Genomic DNA, 20089 nt, shown 5'->3' on the forward strand with positions numbered 1-20089 from the left:
GCACAAAAGTAGTTTACTCAGTGGTGCTGCTCTGTATGTGTGCAGGCTGTTTGACAGTGCAGTGGAGTACCACGGCTCTTTGCAGGCATGGCAGCTTTTATTTTTTGGAAAACCATTGCGTCGTGCACAGCTGGCGTTGTCCCTGCTTCACTCTGTGCATTTCGTTTTGGGTAAAGGCTGTTCAACAAAGGTTTCCAGAGGACCTCCTTGCCTGCTCAAATTCTCAATTTTTGGCAAGCACGCTTTGCAGCTGACACCTTTTCTTTCACCTCACGATTTCTTGTATAGGTCTAGGCTGTTTGCTAATGTTCATTCCACAAGCCCCATTATTTGTTTGTCCTTTAGAACCCCAACTGTTGGCCGGAGGAGCAAGGACCTGGTCTAGTTTCACGCAAATTAATCGCAGCACCTTGTACTTGGTTGTTCAGAAAACTTGGCCTGGAGATTGTTTCAGTTCTGAGGTGGGAATCTGGACAAATGCTTCTTGTGCAGTGGTGTAAGTAATCTCTTGCCCGCTGTTTGAGCTTCATCGTACAGATTAGAAAGGGCTTGTTTGGCAATGCAGTGTTAGGAACCTTATACATACACAATTTTATTTGTCTTATCTTTCAGATGTGCCCCTGTGTGGCTGTCAAGGAAAGTTCCAAGATTTAACCCATCTCTTGTGTATACTGAAGTGATGCAGGTATTACCAGGACAGCAGCATCTCTGCTATGTTTTCGTGCGACGGTGCAAGATGTCAACCATCAACCACTTTTGATTCAGCCACATCTTGCAGGTAAGAGAAAGCCTGTTTGCAAGATGCAGCTTAGGAGGTTCTGTGAGTACAGTGTGCATCACAGTAAGGCAGTGCACTTGCTATTGACTGCTTGGTGTCCATGCACGCTGTTTGAATTTTGCTTCTGTTTATGGTGAGCCGTAGCACTCTGCTGAAATGCCGCTTGCAATGACATCATATGCATATATGTTTTTGGTTAGCTTATTTTATTGCCTGTGCTGTCACTCCTTGCCATTTCCTGGTCTTATTTGCTTCCGACTCCTCAATGGCCATTCCACATGCACCTCACTGACTGTGCTTTTGGTTACTCTAATATTTTTCACTTCTGCAGGCTGCTGAACAGAGCTGCATTTGACTTCCCCTTGTTACCGTCTAGTTGGCATCCTCCTTGCAAGAAAAGCGATGTTTGGAACACCTAGCGAGCTCTTCATTGCCGTCCACATCACAGCAACTTGATCATCAACACATCCGTTGTGAACAAGCCCTGGGGCCGAATGAATTTTTTATTTAACAATTGGTTGCTGCTCGACACTTTCCCTCCATCCAAGTGTAATGTTGTAATGTCAGCCAAACCAGTGAAGCTACCTCCTTCATGGCTTCTAACATTAATTTCCTGGTCTCTTTCTTTTTTTTGCGTGGGTGTATGCACTGAATTCAATAAAGAGTAACGCAGTGACTGAAAAGTGTGCTAACACATGCATTTATGGCTCATTACTACAGCCATACATCTGTGGGCTTATTGTTCGGGTCATTGCAAATCAGCTTTGAGTTCATTTTTGAGTGTATACCAGAAAAATTAACTATAACATTTTTAAAGCTTGAGGGTTTAAAGGCGGCACTACAAATCAGTCTTGAATTGCGTAAGATATTACAGGCACCCATTTCGGAAAAAAAAGGAACGTCTAAAAAAATTCTAGAAAAGTTCTACCTCAGAAGTTTTCTAGCCGTATACAAGCGTAGCGTTAGCAGAGCTAATAGAGGGCTAGTAAACGTCTAAGTCTAAAACACTGCTTAGATGAAACTTCTAGATGTCAAGCTTTGTTTTCCGAGACTTTTTTTAGACGTCTATTAGCGCTTTTTGTGTTTCGTGGGCAGGGCTATGCGAGTAAGAGGACATCTAACAGCGTCGCTGAACACTTAACCGCCCTTGATGACACGTGAACAAGTTGCACAGTAATGCAGATACCACTTGCACCAGAGGAGTATCTACCGGTTCAGACATACTTTGCGTCGGGTCCCAGCATTCAGCTATGCGCCCTATGGAACCTATACCTGATCCCCCGGAGACGGTAGCAAGATATCTAATACCATCAACACATGCAGTGTTAGCTTCACGTCGTATGGGGAACAACGGCACCTTTCTCGTCACATTATAGGGACAAGAGACTCTCCCAGAAATATTTCACTACTAGCGGGTGCATAGTAAGCCCTAGGCAGTACAAGTCCAGAACGGTTCGCTGCTACAGAAAGCGACAGACTGCATAACAGAACATTTTTTCCTCCATGCGCGTCGCAGAGCATCTAGGGCAACACATCGCCTGCGGTCGTGAGTAGCTCTGTCGCGGCAGTGCCGTTCGCGATTCCAGCCTGTGTGGTTCTCTCTGATGAATGACTCGCTTTACCTGAGTTCGGTAGTGTCATCGAAGACACCGCTATTTCTGTTCCGTCACCTTCCGCGGCACATAGAGGGATTCAGCCTGCATAGCCGCCTCACACTTTCTGTCAGGTCCGCAACTTCGTGGAGTGCAGTGGCTCAGATGTCCTGTCGCGTGCGGGTGCTTCCATCCCTAGGGCTGCCAAGGTGTCTACCGCGTCGTTCAGTTTTCTAACCAGCGTCGCTTCGTCCGCGCGATCCGATCCACTCGATCCGTCAGGTAACGTCTCAGCTGGCTATTTGCACGAGGTAGCATCGATCCACACCCGCTGCGTCGCCCCGTAACTACTGACTCTATCAAGGTCGCCGTCTCACGTGCAACATTCGATCGACTAAACACTCCAAACGCACCGGGGAGCGTCTTTTCAGTTTCGGCGTGCGTGGTAGCTTCTCACATGGCTCTCCCGATGTCCGGCAGGCCTCACCAGGGTGGAGGAGCGCTGGCTCCCCCGCCTCTATACCAATACTGTACTGTGCCCGGCAGTACTTAAGCACTTCAATTCTTCTTTCTCGGGCGCGTGCCCACACTGTGAGGAGGAGTTTTCGGACACCTACCACATGGTGTGGGCATGCCCTTCCAATCCTGCCTACCCACCCCACCTCCACCCCACTCGAGAGGACTGGGAAGCTGCCCTGCGCGGCTGCTCCGAACTCCATGCCCAACAGGCATTGGTAGCTAGAGCCTGGGTCGCTGCGGAAGCTACAGGGATCCCGGACTAGGGATCCCTCCTAGTGTTTGTAAGGGGCGGGCCCTTCCGTCTCGCCCCATCGACCTCTCACTGTAAATAGAAATAAAAGTTTTCCTCCTCCTCCTCCTCGCCGTTCGCCAATCTAGGCTGGGCAGTCGCATCGTGCTCGCTATCTCCGCTCAGCACGTCGTAAGGCGCCGCTGGGCTCTCAGCGCACAACACGACGAAGCCTAAGCTTGACTGCACGCGCTCATCGAGGTCTCAACCTAAAGGGGTCTGCCTGTCACTCACTGACCACGCCTGGAAATTTTGCAGGGCGATGCGCTCCTCGGCCTCAAGTTGCCTTCTCCTGGTTTCCTCAACTGTCTTTCGGATTTCTGCTTCTGCTATTGCTATTGTCTTTCGGGCTTCTGCTTCTGCTAGCCTTTTCGGCTCCTGACTTCATTTCTCGAATCTTCAGCTCGTACCTATGTCGCTACATTTCGCTAGTCTTACCAGTTCCCTTCGTATGCTTCCTACCCCGTGCCACTCGTCTAAACCACGCACCGCCCGCTCCTAATGCTTGAGCCACGCACGCCAACGGACGCAACCTGAGCAACAGTTGCTCCTTTCTCGCAGCGTTGTTCCTCGCTGCGCCCCCCCCCCCCCCCCTGATTTTGGTGCTTCGGGCAGCCACCCCTTGCGGTCCCTGGGTCCCTTGAGTGCGTCTAAGGTTCCGTTTCCGCCATGAGTGACCGGGAATCCCGATGAGCCCAGCAGGACGTTGCGCCAGCTTATGTAACGGGCCGGCTCTTGCGTAGTGCCGTTGGTATCCAAATCCAGCCGACTGCGCCGGTAAAGATGATAGGTTCTTCCTTCTTCCCGTCTCGTTTCCTTCGAGGTGCTCGTTTATTTGGCGTTGGGCTCGCAGCAGACTGCCAGACGAAGGACGGACGATGACACACGGACTGACAGAGGAACTAGGGCTTTTAGAACGCTTAAGAAATTGTGCATATACAAATACACGCAGAGAAGAAACAGGGGCTACGCATTCAGCTACAAAGCTGCCATAGAAGTAACGCTCGAGCTCCAAGCTTGCTCTTCGGCTTGCCGAGAGCGGGGGCCTGTCTACATCGATGCGCGAAGCCTGAGCTAGAACCGCATAACAAGATGCAACACGTTCCTATATAACCCACTTCTAAATTTTCAGTCACAAGCAGGCGAGGGTGCAGAAAGTGGGAGGAGGCGTCACAGCACATTTTAAGCTACGTCTCCCTCCCCCTGTCCTCTCGGGAAGTCTCGAACTTTATCGAATGTCTGTCCGCGCGCGCGACACTTCCCCGAGGTCCCAATCGAGGAGGTCCGGGGCGCGCGTCCGGGGCACTGCGCTGGAATGCGTCTACAAGCGTGCGTGCCTTCGGGAACGTTAGAGATGGTTCTTTTTTAAAGGATAGCGTTGAAAGCTCCGTTCTCCAGAAAATCCAGTGTCAGCGTCGGTGGTGTGAGCCAAAAATCGCGGGTATATGGCGCTGGCGCTTGCTCCTTATAGAGCGCAACCTTGGATGCATGCAGGTGGACCACCTACGAGATCTTGCGGTGTTATCATAACGTGCCCGCCGGATAGTGAGCAAACTGCCCCCCGTGGCAGGTGGCAGTTTGTTAAATTAATGACTGGTCGCTGGGCCGCGCACGGCCCACAGCTGGAAGCACCTGCCATCACAGGGCAGTGGCATCAGGAGAGGTACGAGGACTCCCAGGGATCTATGAATGTAAAGTAGAGAATTAACTTCTACATACCTTCCCTGTATGTTCGCTGTCTTGAAGTTTTATAACGCCCCTCTTTCTTTTTTATTCTCTTTTTCCCCTTGTAGTTGGCCTGAGTACATGTATACGTACTGCGCACCCGTTCTAAAGGGCATGGCCGCATCATCATCTTCATTGAGTCGTCCTTTGCGAGGTCGCATCGTCGATCTATTCATAGTTAAGTACCATTAGTACCATCATGGTACGATGCAAGGAGGGTATAACCATGGAGGAAAAAAAAACTAGGAGGGAGCATAACGTCACGTGCTCAGCCTCTGCAAGCCATCCTCCTCTGACACCGCTGCCGAGGGCCCTTTTGCGCACTGTCTTGGGAAATATATGCCCTCCAGAGTCCCCAGACTGCCAACCAGCTTGGATCGCGGTGCTCTTTAGTGAACGTCCATGCTCCGATGTAGCGCAGAAACGCAGCGCCTGTTTTGCAACTTTGGCGGAATGCGTACCGAGCTCTAGGTTGTCTGAAGGCTCCGCGTCTCAATATTTCTGTTGATTACACTCTTGAGTTTTTGGGTGCACTGTAGAAAACTGCAGGTAAACTTTTCATCAAAGGGTTCGTCGGTGGGCACTGCGCATTTGAACTAACGTCGCTGTACGCTACACGTGTACGGTACTCCAGTACCGACGTGAAGAGGCGTTTTCATGGTCTTGCTAGAAACACAAATTGCTCATGCCCGCTTTGAATGTCGCTAGAATTCAGAATTTTCCCCAGCGGCGTGCGGCCGCAACCTTGTCACTGTGCAACTGTGGTTCATAAAGAGAATGGAAAGGAATTCCATTCGTCGTTATACACACATGCGGAGCGTTTATTTCAGCGCATGCTATAAGCAGAGAACTCGCGAATAGGCGAAGGAAAAGAGCCTCTAAAAAAGGGCGCAGTGGCTTCCAGAGCGCTCACAGCGGACGGACGTTTAACGAGCGCTCCGGCGCGCTGTGCAAGATTCTATTTCTCGGGCAGGCGGACTTCGGCCCGCCCATGGGCCCGCCGTTCTCCCCTATTTTCGAGGCACAAGTCGCGCCGAATACGCTCGCGCACATACGCGCGGTTCCGACGTGAAATGCAGCAGTAAAGTATTTCTCTCTCTCGCTGTCGAGAGAGTGCCGGCCCCTGCGCGGGGTCTCCCGGCTCTCGGCGTTAGCTTGTTTGTCGGTTTCGGAGCCGATTCTCGGAGTTGACGCGGTGCTGTAGGCTCACGCCGTTGCTCGAGAACTGGCAGCCCTTGTTGGGACGACGGCAGATACCGTCCTATAGAATAATGCAGCTTTTGTTACTGCGACCTGACAGGCGCTGCCATTAGTGAAGCAAGAATTTTCTGTTTGTGATTAGTCCCTGAGGACGGCGTTCTTCCGTACGGATCCTGCACCCCGGCACGCAGCATTTCATTGCGCAGCTCACGCGACCCAGCCGCACTTCGCGAAACACACGGGCGCACTGAGGCACTGGCCTCTCGGCACATACAAATCTCCAAGCTCCATGGCCTGTGTGCGCTTCTCAAATTGCGAGCGCAGCCGTGCTGGTCATCTGACACAACACAGCGAGAGAGGCAAACCGAAACCGAAATCCTGCTAAGAAGTACCGCTGCCTTGTCACGTGAGGGCCTATTTCCCATGACGCTTCCCATTATATTTTTTATGACTAGGCTTCAAGATTCTGACGTCATGCTCCCTCCTAGTTTTTCTTTTTCCATGGGTATAACCACGGAGGAAAAAACACTGAGGAAGGAGCGTGACGTCACGCGGCCAGCGTTCGCAAGCCGAGTGTTTATGAAGCCCATAGAGCTAATATGAAGCCGTTTTCTCCCTCAGTTTCTCGCTCTCCTAGTCAGTCCTTAACGTTTTGATTCTAGGGTGCGTTCCAATACTCCCGAGTAGACGTATACTTAGACGTCTTGCCCATAGGTCTTGCCGGACAGCCGCCATTTTGAGACGCGTTCCATTTTTTCACGAAGCCGTCCAAGAAGACTGCTTCGCCGAAGTCCACATCGATGCAGGCTAACTTCCTGTCTAAATATGGCGGAGCAGTTGGCGCAGTCAGAGCTGAGTGAGCCGTGATCTTCGCGGTCACTGGAGCCCGGAGACACACCATCTTTCAAGTGTCAGTCATTCCGTTAAGTTGATTTTTATAGAAACTGGCGGCAAATAAAGCCGTCTTTGTAGACCGACGATTATATTTGTGAATCGCGCGAGAGGAAATCGTGCGGGTGAGATCGTCTGCTATACAGGTGAGCAGGTGAAATCGTCTGCTGAGGCGGTAGCGATAAATGTTAGTTCAGTTTATATGCGCAAGGCGGCGCGTGAAGTGGACACGTTCCAATATGTAGACATGTAGACGGCTTCCTAGACGTCACACTAGACGTCTTGTCGGACGTCTAGAGTATTGGAACGCACCCCTAGTATGTTTTAGTGCGCGCGTATGCGCGGCCCGTGGCGCGGAGCGCCTACAGCATGGAGGAAAAAAAACTCCATGACCTGCAGCAAGGAGGTTGCGCAGCGGGGCTAGATTTTACCACACGCTATCATGTGGCGTGATCACGGGGGCGACCGTGGAGGAAAAAAAACTGAGGAGGGAGCGTCCGGCGACAACCTTGTAAAGATACAGTAAAAAACAAGTAAAGATATAGTAAAAAAAAAAAGTTTCTCCCCCGTGATCGCACCAAACAGAGTAACGGAGTGGATTCCAAGAGAAAGCAAACGTAGCAGGGGACGGCAGACAGTTAGGTGGGCGGATGAGATTAAGAAGTTTGCGGGGATACAGTGGCGGCAACTGACAAAGGACAGGGTTAATTGGAGAGACATGGGAGAGGCCTTTGCCCTGCAGTGGGTGTAGTCTGGCTGATGATGATGATGGTGATCACACCACGTGATAGCGTGCGGTAAAATCTAGCCCTGCTGCGCGCGCGCATTCGCGGATTAGCACGGCAGACTAACTGTAGATCAACCTCCTTGTTGGGGACCATGGAGGAAGTTGTGGACGCTCCGCGCCACACACCGCGCACTAAACCATACCAGAATCAAAACATAAAGGACTGACTGGGAGAGAGAAAAACTGAGCGAGAAAACGGCTTCATAAACTCTCGGCTTGCGAACGCTGGCCGCGTGGCGTCACGCTCCCTCCTTAGTTTTTTGTTTTCGTCCATGGAGGCGACAAACACTCTTTTTTTTTACTATATCCTTACTTGTTAAGACTAGGCTTCAAGGTTGTCGCCGGACACTCCCTCCTCAGTTCTTTTCCTTTCGCTCTGTAGCCTGATTCAGCAGTGGTTGAACCGCAGCTAATTTTTTTTCCTTCTACCATGGTCGAACTAGATATTTTAAAACAAATAAGAGGAGAAAAAAAGTTAAAGAAGAAATTATGGACTGCGTGACGCAGCCTGTCGCCCGAATCAAAGAGTAATTTATTAACAATCATCTATCTAGTATTCTGGTTCCAAAGCCGAAGCTGAACTTCAAGCCATTCATAGCCGCGTCATTGTTGATGGGAGCTGCGCGCACGTGCGTTTCCCGCGCGCGTTTTATTCAGACGTGGGGTTCCGCGCCTGTGCCAGCACCTTTCTGTTGTGCATTCGAGGTGCTGCTCGATCTGACATGGCATACGAAGCTGCAGTGAAAGGCTTGGTGGGTACTCCGCTGACTTCGTCAAAAACTTTTTGGAGCAATGTGCGACACGGATGCTGGACGCACAGCATGCGCGGGCGACAAAAACGCATACGCCGGCAACGCCCGCGGAGTGTAGCAGTAAGTAGGTATTTATGCATAGCATGTATACCACATAGTTATGTTCGTGACCGCGTTGACTGTTGTTTTCACTCTGCTTTTCCCAGTTTCGGGCGTATTTATCGGTGACGCAAGTTGTATGTGTCAAGACAACGGCCGGTGATCGACCACATGTCGGCTACATTTGAAAAGCATGACTCGCCGCGCGATTGAGTGACTGAGAGAAGTTTTGTCTTTACGACGCAGCATTTAAAGTGCGCAGTCGATTTGGTGATGGCGCTGTGGGCCTCTGTTGTTATTCTTGTATCTGCCTTACCTCGAAGCCATTTGCGCGGCTCTCTCGAAAGAGAGAGCCGGCCCTTCATAAGGTTTAACACGGCCCTTCATGAGAAGGGCCGTGTTAAACCTTTGCGCACAAACGGTGGCAACAACTGCCATATGATTTGGGGAGGCGCGAAGGCGGCTAGAATGCTCGACTTTCCACAGCAGCATTGTTGGTGTCGTTCTCTCTTCCAGTTCTGAGAACGGGCGCGGGCGGAATCGCGCCCTTTGCTCCGTTGCGAGTGACATTTTGTGGTTGTTTTATCTCGTTATTGTGCAAATATACATGTAACGGAGCTTCTAAAATATATATGCTGTACATGAAAACTTACAACAGCGTCCGAATGTGGCAGTGAAACACACTCAAAGGAGTAAACGACGTGATTCCATGCTCGCCGTTCTCGCGGCGCCGCCATATCGTGGCTCGACTTTGTGAAAATCTCCAAATTGACAACTTGAAAAATTACAGGAAAGCTGACTTACAGGAAGATATTTTCCAACCAAAAACCCTCGTTCACAGACACGCTTTCGCTTCCTGCCCTGCAGCATGAAGGGGTTAGCGCGAGGGGAGATGAGGCAGTTGCTCTCCACTGTATCCTTCTTTGAAAAGGTGAGGAGGGCTGCCCCCTACTCTGCGCGAACCTGAAGCCCCTCCGGACATTACTAGCTTTCGAGATAGAGTGTAAAGAAAAGTTGTGCAAAGGTTACAATGATGCATTCCCTTGACGAGTACCTGTCTCGACCCGCTGCTCGCGTTCACGCCCAAGCTCTGTTGTGTCCTTTGAACAATTTCCCTCTCATACAGATAAAGGGACATCTCTCCCCTCCCTTTTCGAAAAAGAATGCGAGATTGCCGTCTGTGAACGAGGGTGTTTGGTTGGAAAATTGTAGAGGGCGCTCATTATTATGCAAGTTGTCAATTAGCAGACCGACTGGCGGCGCTTCGTGGCTGGCGTAATTGCATCTTAGAGGTCAGCTCCACCTCCAGAAGCCGTATGAAGGGGCTACGTCAACGTGTATCCGCGCATAGTATTATGGAACGCTTACGAAGCCGACAGGCGCGTGGGCTAGCGCGAACTCTACAGTACCGTTCATTCTGCTTTTCATGCATACCAGTCTGCGCTGCAGAGGCTGCAGTAGTGCGGATGCAAAATTTTGTGGTTGTTTTATCTCGTCATTGTGTAAATATACATGTAACGGAGCTTCTAATATATATATGCTGTACATGAAAGCTTACAGCAGTGTCCGAATGTGGCAGTGAAACACACTCAACAGAACAAACGACGTGATTCCATGCTTGCCGTTCTCGCGGCTAGCATTAAGAATCATGGTCGAAGCTTTGAGGTGCTCATTGTCCGAGCCTCTGGCTCTAATTTTCACACAGTGTGAACTACTTTTCAAGCACTGATGGAGTTAGCGATTCCCCTTACCAGCCGCATATAATGCTGCCACATGTCATTCTTATTTCATGAAGTCTCAGTGAGTCACAGGACAAAAATGTGGTACGAGGTAGAACAAGGTGCAGGAAGTTGCCAGTTACGGTACTTGAGATTCATCACAACTATGCTCACTTTGGTTGTATGGCAAACTACTTTTGGGGCACTGACTTAGCCTGCGCGAACAGGCACACTAGTCTTGGCAGCGTTGATTGCTGTGTATGAAACACAGGTAGCCATGACCTGGGCTGTACATCTCCTTTGGTGTCACATGACTCTGCATATCCAGCGGGGGCACAGACTTTATGTAGTCATTAAATGACAGGTCAAAAGAGAATGGAGAAAAGAGACTCTAGACCTGTACAGAAAATAGAAAAGGCAGATTAGCAAAAAATTGATTTATGAAAGAGACAGTGAAAGTGAAGTGAAATCAGGGTGGCTAGGACGTGCAGCTACAAGAAGAAATTTAACCTAGGCGATGACACATGTGCAGTGTGTGGTAAATTCATAGAGAGAATGCAACATATTTTACTAAAATGTGGCAGTATCCATACAGATGTCAATATAGGCACATTCATTCTCCCTGAGGCCCTAGGGTTTAGAGACGACAAAGGTAATGTTAATGAACCTGTGGTAGACATTAGCCAAAAATGATTGAAAGATTGGTGGCTCAAAAGCAGGGTGATGACGTATGGATCAGTTCAGGATTAAATATTGGTCAAATGTAAAATCAATATGGCTATTTTATGTATAGAGGCGTTCAATTTGACAAATTGGTTAGAGAAATACAGTAGAAAAGGAATACCAAGCGTAGTGGCTTCTGCCACTACCCGATTTCAAAGGGGACATTTCTAGCATCCATCCATGACATAGACGGGTCCTGTTGGGGAGACACTTTTCAGAGTACAGGCACTGCGCACCATGTTGCCGGTGTCGTTTTTGTGTTTTACTCTTAATTTTGAGTAACTGGCGCCATAATTCTTAGCAAGCAAGGTGCCTGTGCTGATCTCGGAATAGTTGCGGTGACTTCTTTAATCTTTCTTTCTTCTTCTTCATCTTTCTTTTCTTTTAAGTTTCTTTAGTCTGAGAGCATTTGAGAGTGCTCACCATGCTGTGATTGTGATGCGGGAGCACATAGTCACATGATAGTTTTGTAATTTCGCAGGCGTTATACAAGCTGGAAAAAAGAAACCACGCTGAAGCAACTATGAAGGAAACAACTGGAAGGAGCATTTCTGAACATGCTGTACAATTTTTGCATAGTAATTTTCGCACTGGAGTTAACAATACAAAAGTTAGCTAATTTACCTTTCTTAAACAATTACAAAATTAGGCGCATTAAAAAAATGTGGACCTGGGCCCGCTGGTACTAGGCAAGTAAGGTGATGTAGTTCCCAGTCTTGTCATACAGTCTAGACCATCCACTGGATTTGAGGAAAGGAAAGGCATATAACTGGCTTATTTCATTGGTGGACACGAACGGCATGTAAAAGCTTCAGTTGACATTACATGTGCATGCCTGTTCTTTTACTCATTCTCATTTGTGGGCTGCTGTACACAAACGAGTACAGAAATTCAACAGAGAAGCTTAAGACTGCTCACTCCTGAAAAGCCAAAGCCCGCCTGCCCGCTCACTTCATGAATGCAGTCGTTCACGATCACACACAACCGGCCACTATGACTATTTGCGGTGAACTGCCGTGGCAGAGGGAATCGCATTGTGATGCAGCTGGCAATGTTTTACCTCTACACGGCTGTTTGAAGCCACCGCTGCACCCATTCTACTCTGCACACTGCGGCGTAATGTAGCACGATGTCACGCAGTTTGAAATTCCACCTGTAAGCCCTCACTGCAATGCTGCGCTAATTTTGTGAGCGCAGTTGCCGCCCTACCTCTGCCTGCACCCGTGCTCTCCTCCCCCACCAGCTGCCAAATCAGGTTGCATTCGGATGCACCGACTGTCTCCGTTAGGATGCCATCTTTTACGGTTACCATCAAGTGTTATCACAAAACACAGACAGGTTTTTGCTAAGTGGGGCAAGTGAGGCTTTCGCCTTAAAAACAACACGAACAGTGTCTAGTTATGCGGTGTGAGTCTGTGTGTAGCCTGATCAGTTTGTATGTCCTTGAGCTATGCTACCCACAACCTCTTTGCCCTTGAGTCATGGATGCGCTGGTATCCAGGTGATTTTCCAAGTGAGTTTGTTAGTTTGTGCAGCCTCTTATGTATTCTTCCTGCTAAGAGGCGCCCACATGCCGCTTGCGAGTCGATTGTGTGTAGTTCTCGGTTTTAGGTATCCTCGTGATGAATGGCTGTTGCAGCCGCTGCGGTTTCTGCCTTGGTGACAGTGCATTCGGTGAATGCCATGCTCGTGATTTCTTGGAGATTAGATCCAGCTACATAACCAAAGTTATGTAGCTGCATCTACGTGGACTGCATTAGCGCTGGTAATTTTCCCACCACCAGATAATTTTCCCAATTTTTGTCATGTGTCTTTAGGAATGTCCATAGCATGCAACTATGGAACTATTTTGCTTATTTGCTATATTTTAGAAGAATTCCATCACCTAAAGAATGGCACTGGTTTTTAATTTCTGCACTTTTTTTATTAACTCGTTTTTTAGCATGCAAAAAAAAAAGAAAGACAAAAAAAGCGCATGGTTGTGCTCCTCATAAAATGTCTATCTAGAAAGCCTGCTACAATATTAATATATCATGAAATACTGGAATGATAGGTTTCGTAAGCTGGCAGTTTACTGGAAGGAACAGGAGACAAGAAAAATGGACTGAAAAGGTTGAAAATCACCTTGCTTTATTTTCAGAGGTCCATTGTCCAAAGAAACCTCCCAGCAGAATAAAAAAATTTGGCAGAGATGGCCCCAGCAGTGATGTAAACAAGCCCCGAAAGTTTCAGACATTGATCAAATGCTTGAAAAGTTCACTCTTTAATGTCCCCCACTTGAAAGTGATGAGAAGGGTAACGTTCACAGTAGCAGATGCACAAGTAGACGATGTTGTGTGTTCCTGTTCTCCAAGTATGCATCAGTTCTCAGAGAAAAAATGTCAGCGATCAGCTTCGCCTCATTCATTAAGTTTTATGAAGATAGCAAACAAACCATTGAAGAATCTATATGTGAAATATGAATTAATATGAAGAATTTAAACAAAAGTAGAAAGTTGGTTATCGGAAATAGCTAGTTCCAGTTTAAGAAATTGGTTGAATTTCAGAAACGTTTGCCTGCTTTAAAAAAAAAAAAAACTATTGACTGGAACAAGATAGAGATACATTTTTCCTCTTCTGCAAAATTCTAAATGTTAGAAGATGCTTAAACATCAAAAACAAAATTACGAATTTTTCATAAAAGATTGTTTTGAAAGGCGGCGACATACCTTAAGGCGAGCTTTCATAACCCTTATATTGTATTAGAAACAAGAACTTGCCAAAAAAGGATGGAACAAGAGAGAAATACTCGGGCTGAATGCAGACCAACAACTGTCATACCAACTAGCCCTTCACGCAGTCTTCTAGATCTCTATATTGTATGTGAATAAAAATATCGGAAGAATTTCATCGTGACTGCTTCGCTGTTTTATAGCTTAGCCAACGAGAAAGTGAGCCACACCTTCTGGGCAAGGAAGCCCGTGTGTTCAGAGTGAAATGTGAAAGGGAACAAAAAGGAGATTTTGAGTGTGCTGCTTGGGTTCAGTGGCATTAGTTTGGCGGCTTTTAAGTTTGCTTTAGAGCCGACTATCGCAGCACTCATTTTCACTTTAAGTTTAGGATAGTTTTGTTTTATCATTCAGAGTGCCCAACACATGACCCACCACTTTCTCACTGCTAGCCAGAACATGTTCACTGATGCTTCCACATCATTGCAGTCACAATGCAACTTGTTTGGAACCGGCATATTGCTAAAAAGATTTGATATGCATTGACATGCCTTTGTACCTTCTCCTCTGTTCTCTTATCGTGAAGCCCCGCCGCGGTGGCTCAGTGGTTACAGTGTTCGGCTGCTGGCCCGAAAGACGCGGGTTCGATCCCGGCCGCGGCGGCCGAATTTCGATGAATGTGCTGTGCGATGTCAGTGCACTTTAGTTAAAGAACCCCAGGGGGCCGAAATTTTTGGAGCCCTTTACTACTGCATCCCTCATAGCCTGAGTTGCTTCAGGACGTTAAACCCCAAGAAACCAATAAACCAATCTCTTTTCGTGAAACAGCAAAAGCACTTTTGTGACCATGGCAACATGCAGTATGGGAAGTGGATATGTACATCGAGCACTGAGTCCTTATGGGATCATGAGTGCTTCACACACTTTTTGGCCCGCAGTCTTACACTAGATGAAAAGGGCTGTAAAGATGGCTTGACAAAGCAGTGCAGAAGCAACACTGGGAGCTTGCTATAATTTCAGTGCCATCAGCAGAACTTAACACCACATATAAGGCACTTTTAGATGTTAGTTTTGGTTTTAGTGTCCCGAAGCGACTCAGGCTATGAGGGACACCGTAGTGCTGCTTTGTTTTGCCTGCATCGAAACCTGGCTGCCATGGCCGGGATCGAACCCGTGTCCTCAGGCTCAGCCAAACTTGGAAATTTGCACTTTACAAACACACATTATTTTGCAGGATCAAGAATGCTTAACATTTCGAATGGTCCTCCGTCAGCTGCCTCTCTGAATAGCTTGCACTCTTTTGGAGGATCTTTCTTATTTTTGAAAGTAGCACGCTGCACTTGTCACAGCTGGCTGTACTGTTCAGATGGAGCCACCTGCCCAACAAACTCGGTGCACATGAGAACACAAGCAGGACTACTTCTCGGGCTCTTAGGTGAATCGAGGCAGCGGTGGTGCGGCACAACTGCCTGTTTTATTCTGTCTAGCTTGCTTAGAGCAAAGACAGAACAGTATAATATGTACTGTAACTCTATGAATACTTTATTTTTATTTATTTATTTATTCAGGACACCCTTCAGAGTCCAAAAATGACACAGGCTGAGTAGAACGCTTATGAAACTAGAATTTGGTAAGCCCCCTAAGCATTGCCTTGTGTGTGTGCTGGCTCATGTTTGGAAGTTTGTTTTCGTTGAACGGTGTCTTACATTTTGAAATATCTTTTCAGGGCACGCACTCGAGGAACCTCCCTGTGCATGTCGTCCTTCCTTTCCTGCGTGTGCCCCAAGGACAGCGATGTTCACAAAGGTAAGCACAGCCCGACCTGCCCCAAGGACATTCAGCCGCCGGAGGATGTGGCCATGAGCACCTAGTCAACTTTACTGGATGTTGTGGCATGGATGCAAGTGGAACCAGAGGTAAGTTTCTTGCTCTGTAATGCAGCCCTGCTCTCCTTGCCACATCTGTACTCGCTATGCAGCGTCAACAAATGCACCCTGCATTTTGTTGTGCTAGTACAGCTGGCGAAATCTTTAACTAGCTCGTGTATTGCATTGCTAGATGCACCTTGTAAAAGGTTCTTTTCAGCTACACCGCTGGCATATGCTGTAATCTGACGCGTGAGACGGCATTCTGTGGTTTGTTTTTGTTGAAATAATGTTTGAGTGGAGTACTTGCGTGTTTAGATCGAAGTTGTCCGAAATATTCGTCGTCTGTCGCTACGAAGAGCCAAAACAAGCAGAATATGCAGCAATGGTTCTGGTGGCACATTTGCGCTTACTCTGGGTAAACGACTTGTCCGTCATGAAAGGAGTAGTCGTTTACCCAGAGGAGGAGGCCATATGGACCGGAACCATTGCTGCGTATCCCGCTTGTTTCGGCTCTCGGTAGTGGCAGACGAATATTTCTAATAACTTTGATTTAAACACGCAAGTACTCCACTCAAACATTATATTGTTACGTTCGAGATTTCGAGCGTGTCTTACTCGGTCTTTCGGACCGGGGAGCAGTGCCTGGCGGGTCGTGCCTCGGCAAAGTTTCCCGCAGTTCGTCCGACAGAGGAGTCACAGATTCAAAGTCATGGACATGGACTACGCGCTCATCGCATGGGGTGGCGACGCGTACGACTACGACCACTACGACTAGCTGGCGGAGCCGGCTCTCGTCCCGATAGCCTGGCCGTTCTGAGAGTAAGCTGCTCTGATCTGGACGGGACGAGCAGGTCTCTTTTTAAGGGGTCTCCCCAACTCCGCAGGTATTGTCCCAGGGGATAAGGGGATGGGGGAGAGTTGATTAGGCTCCCTCGCTGCACGCTCTCCCGCCCGCTGCTTCTTGCGTCATCTAGCGTACGCTGCCATTACTGTGTGCGCCGCTGGTGCCGCCACCTCTTGTGCATGAGCACAGGCCTCTCATTTTATTTTTGTAACAATGTGATGTCATGGGCACCGTTTTGACGGCCAATGCCCAGCTTCAGCAATGCAGGCCAGAAGAAGAGGGATTAACCAATTAGTCACACGCCGTACCCTTTTGCTGTGCTTGTTGCATGAACCCCAGAACGGTGACCACTGTGCCTTGAGTGCATACCTACCATATAGCAGTAAAACCTTTTGTGCTCATTACTTTTGACAGCGCATGGACCTTTAATGGCTTCAGGTTTCCTGCCACTAAAGTTTGAGACTACTAGTACGGCATGCCAGAAATCACACAACACGTTGCATTCTCACTTATATTTACACTGCCTAACCTAGACCCAAAATTTAACTTGCCAGAAGGGCAAGGAAGTGAAACTGTACCTAGCCTGCAAACACCTGCAGTATTCAAACAACCTAAGCTTTTCTTTTCTTTCTTTATTTTGCGCACAGTGTACAGGAAATACTCAAATTATTTGGACCCATAGCCAGGGGGCTAGTGTTGGGTCCACTACACACTATGTTACAAGGGTAAGCAGACAGACAGCGACGGTTAATAAAAGACTATAGATAATAGAAAGCGAAACAGCAACAATTCATTCGGGTTTTCTACCGGTCAAGTTTAATGTGAGTGCTTGCCAAAGTTTCGACGAGAGGACACATTAGCAACATGGTATAAGACCAAGCATCTGAAAAAAACGGCATGTGGCCCGCTGGCGCTAAGAATTTCAGCCTTCTTCTAAAAGCGCGTGCCAACTTCACAAGTGAGCTTCACCGCCAGGCTGGTCCAACTGAAATCAACCAGAAGGTCTCGTCCCCAGATGGCACTCATTGTTTATCTGCACAAGAGAAAGGGGGAGACATTTAGTCTGCGTGAACTTCGAACAGACATCAGCTGCCTTCAAGAGCACACAAGGAGCGAGGCACTGGACAATCCTCCTGTTCTTTCATCCCAGAGTCAAACATTTTCTTTTTTTCGTTTGATGGTTGCTAAGCAGCGTTTTTGAAGGAAAAACAACTTTGCCCGCATTGTTTTGTCACATAGTGCAGATGACAGACGACTGTGCGTCACAGATGAACACCTTGGCTCTTCAGCTTTGGTGAAGAGTGCCGTGAGGGCATCATATGACTTTTAGCACTTGCTCAACACTAGGAGGCAGTGTCAGCCATTTTCTGTTCACATGCCACAAAAATTCTAGTTTGGGCAGTCCTAGATAATTCAGCAGCTCCTTCATATCCGCATGCCTCGGGGCAAACTTGAAATACTCGTGTGCATTAGTTACAAGAGACTCCACTTTCACGCAGAACATATCCAGCCGAGTAGCAAAAGTGGTGTGAACTTTGTGAAGGCCGCATTCACCGATGTCAACCATGTGAAGGCTCACGTCCTTCTTTAGCCTTCGCTTCAGGCTTTTCATTACGTTAGGGCCGTCACTGTAATCATGTTCTTGTGAACGTCACTGAGGGCATCCACAGTGCAGGAAAACAGCTCATCAGTGCTTGCATGGCCCACTTGAAAGGACTGGAGATGCTCCACCACAACATTTTCAGCGTTAGCACAGTAGTAGCGGACAAGCGTGTCCAGCTGCTGCGCCTTGGCCTCTGGGATTGGGCTCTCGTCTGTCATGATGGTGTAGAATGTGTGGGGCATGTAAAGCTCCTGAACTACTACGGCCTTGAAGTATGACCCCAGGCCATCAGAAATAATGTACGAAAGTTTCTTGTAATACGTATTAGCAATTGCAAACAAGCCACAGTCTAAAGTGAGGCCTTGGTTTTGTGCGGGTTTGGTGCAGATGGTCAATGTTGCAGATGACAACTTTAATATGTGACTGATCTGTTTAATAGCATCAGGGGAAATATTTTGATCAAGAAAATCATACACTTATACTGTACTTAAGGGTGCATCTGCTATAGTGACAGTAAGCCGGTGCTCTGGGTTGGAAGTATGAAAGATTTAAACAATTGGGCCGTTATGAACAAATGGGCCTTTCACTTGAGAAAACTGCAGCCCTTGTTTAGTAAAATCTCTTCAAACCCTCCTATATGAGGAAATTTCTTGTGAATCAAATACAGGGCAATATTTATGACTGTCTTTCAGTGAAGCATGTCGTACAATATCATGTACCGTATTTACCCGAATGTAACGCGACCCGAATTGTAACGCGAGGGTCGACTTTGCGAGGGCGAAACCGGGGAAAAAAAAGAACACGATTGTAACGCGAGGGTCGACTTTGCGAACGCGCAAGATCAAAAAACGCGAAAACACGTATTTAACACGAGGAACCGAAATTATAGAACACGAATGTAACGCAGGAAACTATAGGAAAAGTCGAGAGCAGCTTTATTGAAGTACAGTGCCTGCAAATTATGCCCTATCTTCATCCTCGCCACTGATGTCGCCGTCGCTGTCGTCATCAGAGCTGGACTCCTCTTTGAGACTAGTTGTTTCCCACAACAGATCGTCCTCACTTCCGTCGAGGGCGTTTGAAATGGAACATTTCTTAAATGCGCGGCGGACGGTTTCATGAGGCAGCCCGTACCAAGCAGCTGAAACCCACTGGGCAACAGTAGATGCACTCGGGTGTTTCAGTCTCCCTGCAGGTGTTGATGTCGATCCACATTCAGTCCAGTCCCAATACAGCTGCCGCAAGCGATCCTTGAACGGCTTGTTCAAGCAAACATCCAAGGGCTGAAGAATGGACGTCATTCCACCCGGTATAACAACCAAATGCGTTCGGTCACGCTGCAGCTTTCTTTCACGCCGGGTGTAAGGTGACCTCGAAAAGAATCCAGCACCAATATTGATGCTGGATGCAGCAATGCACCTGGCCTTCGGTCCCAAACGCTGGAAATCCAATCTATGACGAGTCCCGAGTCCATCCAGCCTTTTTCGTGGCAGCGTACGACAACGTTGTTTGGAAATTTTTCTTTCGGGGTAGTCTTCCGGCGAAAAATTATGAAGGGAGGGAGCTTGCGACCTTCAGCCAAACATGCGAGCATAACTGTTATGCGATTCTTTTCGTTTCCAGTGCTTCTTATCCGAACTTCGTGTTCACCAGACTTGTGCACTGTCCTAACCATTGGCATATCAAGGTACACGGGGGTTTGGTCCGCATTCCCGATGTGTCCAAGTGGCATGTTGGTAGAGCGGCGGAGATCAATGACATACTGCTGAAATGCGAGAAGTTTCGACTCGAAGTCCTCGGGTAGTTTCTGACAAATTGAGGTAGTGCGTCGAAGGGAAAAACCGGCCCTTCGCATGAACTTTTGTATCCAGCTGCGCGATGCCTTGAATTGGTTTGGCGCCAAACCCGCGTCTCGCGCAAGTTCACGTGCTTTGCACTGAAGCATCTCAATGCTCACACCACGAAGCCCTGAGCGTTGTTCACCAACAAAGTC

At 48.1% G+C, this 20089-nt stretch overlaps 1 long non-coding RNA gene and 1 pseudogene across 1 annotated transcript; one reads left to right on the forward strand and one right to left on the reverse strand.

The window, feature by feature from the left end:
• The first annotated feature begins 25 nt into the window (after positions 1–25).
• On the forward strand, positions 26–1308 carry LOC149338966 (uncharacterized). Its single transcript, XR_016283771.1, has 3 exons — positions 26–496; positions 613–778; positions 1110–1308. It is a non-coding gene; the product is annotated as an uncharacterized LOC149338966 (long non-coding RNA).
• A 16337-nt stretch (positions 1309–17645) lies between these two features.
• LOC149338967 (uncharacterized) lies at positions 17646–19311 on the reverse strand (annotated as a pseudogene).
• Between the last annotated feature and the right edge of the window lie 778 nt (positions 19312–20089).

The sequence above is a fragment of the Amblyomma mixtum genome, chromosome 6, assembly GCF_055824585.1.
Source record: "Amblyomma mixtum isolate Tamu chromosome 6, ASM5582458v1, whole genome shotgun sequence".
Lineage (NCBI taxonomy): Eukaryota > Metazoa > Arthropoda > Arachnida > Ixodida > Ixodidae > Amblyomma > Amblyomma mixtum.